This window comes from Somniosus microcephalus, unplaced genomic scaffold, assembly GCF_052327205.1.
Source record: "Somniosus microcephalus isolate GS21.2 unplaced genomic scaffold, FLI_Smic_1.0 unresolved_chr1, whole genome shotgun sequence".
In the NCBI taxonomy this organism is placed as follows: Eukaryota; Metazoa; Chordata; class Chondrichthyes; order Squaliformes; family Somniosidae; genus Somniosus; species Somniosus microcephalus.
Genome location: NW_028225179.1, coordinates 40388460 through 40392734, shown reverse-complemented (window position 1 = coordinate 40392734; position 4275 = coordinate 40388460). Strand labels below are relative to the sequence as shown.

The 4275-nt window shown below is 43.3% G+C and overlaps 1 non-coding gene across 1 annotated transcript; it reads right to left on the bottom strand.

The window, feature by feature from the left end:
• Window positions 1-3049: 3049 nt before the first annotated feature.
• trnat-cgu (transfer RNA threonine (anticodon CGU)) lies at window positions 3050-3121 on the bottom strand. Its single transcript has one exon. It is a non-coding gene; the product is annotated as a tRNA-Thr (tRNA).
• Between the last annotated feature and the right edge of the window lie 1154 nt (window positions 3122-4275).

The following is a 4275-nucleotide window of genomic DNA, read 5'->3' as shown; positions in this document are numbered from 1 at the left end:
AGCGATATTTAAGATCTGTAATGCACTGCCTGAAAGGGTAGTGGAAGCAGATTCAATCGTAACTTTGAAAATGTAATTGGATAACTACTTGAAAAAAATACTGGGCTATGGTGAAATTGCAGGGGAGTGGGATTAATTGTTTCGCTCTTTCAAAGAGCCGGCACAGGCACGATGGGCCGAATGCCCACTTCTGTGCTGTAATATTCTACCATTCTATAATATCGACCTCCACAACGTCACCTATAGGCGAGAGATGCAAAGTTGTGCACAACTCTGCTTCAGTGGTATCGTGTTCACCAGAGATGGGCTGTAATGCGCTGTCTGAGGCCACATTCGCGGCTTTTGCCAGCAGCGGGTGATTGAAGAGAGCTGCTTTTTGCGGCCTCACTCATTCGGGGTTCTGGAAAACGGCAACAAAACGATGGATTTGATGGCATGTCTGAAATGCAGCTTCGGACAGTTGTTATTAACCGAGGCAGCCCTGCAGGATCTTATAATGATCTCTCAAATATCAACTGAAACCAGTCAGGATGTAAGTATCATTTTGCTTTTCCAAAATAAACGGTGTGACTTTCATTGTGGAAACCTGGATAGAGTCTGGTCTGGCTCACTGCGGAAATATGCATGTCACAGCTAACCAGCTCTCCTGCAACCAGTGCAGCCTCCCATTGGCCTTTCGGAGACTTGTCTGCTAAGATGAAATCTGATTTCCGTGAAGCCAATCTCAGGCTTTTATATATTTTTGATGTGCCTGCTTCCGATCGCAGGGTTAATGGTGGGAATGTCAGCTCTGCCCAGCTGGCAATGTTTGCAGCACATTTCCTTTCAGTCAAAACGCACGTTGAAATCTGAAACTGTGAGCCAATAATGTAAAGATTACCCGATCGTTCGCAGAACCATTAATTTTTGAGCTCACGGCCGACCGTGTTAACTGATTGTCCCACAGAGGCAAAATCCTTTCCATATTGAAACAATGATTCACCGAGCTACAGCATCAGGTTACAGCAACCAATAAGGATCGAACATATATTACGAATTACGTTCGGTCTGCTGCAGATAAGAGGAGCATTGGGGACTGTATTTTGTACATTCCGAATACCAACGCCCTTTCACGTCAGCCCAAAGTTCGATTCCCATTCTGAGCCCTCTTTCACAGTTCGATGACTTCCATCGTATGTCCAAGTTTGCTGACGGCACCAGGTTAGGCGGCACAGTAAGTACTGTAGATGGAAGCAGAAATTTGCAAGGGAACATTTATACTTTAAGTGAATGGGCAAAACTGTGGCTGACGGGGTTCAATGTTGGGAACTGTGAGATCATCCACTTTCGAACTAAGAAAGGTGGATTAGAGTAATTTCAAAATGGCAAATAGTTAGGAACTGTGGAGGAGCAGAGAGATTTAATAGTCCACGTAGCGTAATTACTTCAAACTACCGGACATGTACAAAAAAATGCTAGGTTCATGGAATATTAGCCTTAATCTCAAGATGGCGGGAATACAAAGGGGCGGAGGTGCTGCTGGAGGACTACAGGAAAGATAGGGAAATGGTGCAGGGGGAGGAGTAGCCTTAGTGATTCAGGATGAAATCAATTCAATGTTAAGGACGATATAACGAGAGGTAAACAGACAGTGGAGAATTTATGGTTAGAATTAAGAAATAGGAAACGATTTAAGACTGAGCGATTAAGACAGTGGGATTTGTGTATAGGCTCCCTGGTCGCTGGTCTGAAGTGCTAGATTGTATAAATGCAGCAATTAGACAAGCGCATCGTAAAGGCAGTGTTGTATTAATGGGGGATATTAACTTTCACAGAGATTGGGATAAGCAGACTAGCACTTGTCAGAAAGGTTTTTTAAGTGTGTCCGGGATAGTGTCTACAACGATATGTCCTAGAACCAACAAGGGGGCATGCCATATTAGATTTAGTAATGAGTAACAAGCCAGATTTATTCATCAGATTTAGCATACGTGAAACTGTATTTAATAGTGACCATAACATGTTCGAGTTCACCGCAATGTTTGAGAGGGAGAAATGCAAAGCAGCTACAAAGATTCTACGTTTTGGCAAGGCCGTCTTCAACAAGACAGAGCCTGTCCACAATAAACTGGGCAAATCTGTTCACAAGTAAAACGACAGAAGTGGGAGGTGTTCTGAAATAATTTAAGATGAAATTGAATCAGTTTAAACATCTGAGGGGCAAGAACTTTACTGGCCAAAAAATAGGCATGGGCGGCTAGAGGTAAGAGACCGCATTAAAATAAAAGGAGAAGCAAACACAAATGCAAAACATTGCAGCGATCCTGGTGAATGGGAAAGTTACAAAGAACAGCAAAGGGTCACAAAGCAGATAGTAAGAGCTACAAAGGGGGAGTATGAAGAGAAAGAGACTGGTGAAATGGGCAGACACATGGCAGATAAAGTTAACGTAAAGAAGTGCAAAGTGATATATATTGGTCCGAAGAATGAGGAGAGGCAATGTCAACTAAATGGTAGAACTTTAATGGGGCCGATTATTTCGTTTAATCGTCTCCCTCTGCAGACCACTGGCCCCGAAACCACTCAGAATGCTCTCCCCTGCAATTAATTAACCAGCTCTAAATGGTACAATTTGAAAGAGGGTGCACGAACTGGAACACATGGGGTGTGCGCACACAAATCATTGAAGGTGGCAGGATAAGTTGAGAAAGCTGTGTAAACGGATTTCAGATCCTGTCTTTTATTAATAGCTGAATAGAGTATAAAAGCAAGGAAATTATGCTAAACATTTATAAAGCACCGATGAGGCCGCAGCTGGAGTATTGCGTTCAATTCTGGGCACCACACTTTACGAAAGAAGGCAAGGCCTTGGAGGGAGTGCAGAATCGATTTATTGGAATGGTACCAGGGATGCGGGACCTCATTTATGCAAAGAGACTGGAGAAGCGGGGATTTTTCTCTTTAGAGCAAAGAATGTCAAGAGGAGAGTTGAAAGAAATGCTCAAAGTTATGAATGTATTTGATAGAGATAAAAAGGAGAAACATTAAAAATGTCAAATTAAATGCCCCGAGGCGTAGAGGGGGGTCGAACCCATGCTCTTCGGTTTACGAGACCGACGCCTTACCACTTGGCTACTACGCCGTATATCAGAGTTTAACTTGAGCTTCATTAGTACCGAACCCCGAATCATTTCAATGAGGTTGAAACAGAACAGGCACTTGCACACAGAAATAAACTGAGATAGTGGAGCAGGCAAATAACAGCCTCATTTACATGAATCCTTCAATAAAACCTTTCAGATAATTAGAGAATCATACATCACAGAAGGAGGCCATTTGCCCCGTCGTGCTCTTGAAAGAGCAATCCAATTATTCCCAGCTCTTTCCCCATACCCCTGCAAAATTTTCCAATTCAAGTATTTATCCAATTCCCTTTTGAAAGTTACTATTGAATCTGCTTCCAGCACCATTTCAGGCAGAACATTACAGATTATAATAACTCGCAATGTAAAAAAATGTTTCCTCATCTGCCCTCTGGTGCTCTTTCCAATTACATTCAGTTTGAGTCCTCTGTTGTCCTCTGGGTGTTGCCAGGACTGGAGAATGTTGGCGTTGAGGAAAGATTGGACAGACTGGAGTTGTTTTCTTTGGAACGGGGAGGCGGAGGGGAGACTTAATTGAGGTGTATAAAATTATGAGGGGCCGAGCTAGAGTGGATAGGAAGCACCTATTTCAGTTAGCAGAGAGGTCAATAACAAGGAGCCATAGATTTAAAGTAATTGGTAGAAGGATAAGAGGGGTGTTCAGGAAAACTTTTATCACCCAAAGGGTGGTGGAGGTCTGGAACGCACTACCTGAAATGGTGGTAGAGGCAGAAACCCTCATCATATTTGAAAAGTACTTGGATATGCACTTGATGTGCCGTAAACTGCAAGGCTACGGACCAATAGCTGGAAAGTGGGATTAGGCTGGATAGGTCTTTCATCCAGAGCCGATGGCCCTCCTTCTGTGCCGCAAATTTCTAGGGTTCTATGATTCTAACAGGTAGTGAGTTCTCCCAGGTGTCCTGGGCATATCTGGATCCGAGAGCCAACGTCACCAGTGGGATCTTGCTGTGTAGAAATTGGCACCCGTGTTTTCATACATTACAAGCAGTGACCACGCTTCAAAAAGTACTTCATTTTCTGTAAAGCAATTTTTAAAAAAACATTCGCCATTCATGTGATGTGGGTGTCGCTGGCAATACTAGCATTTATTGAACATCCCCAACTGCCCTTGAGAAGGTGGTGATGAGTG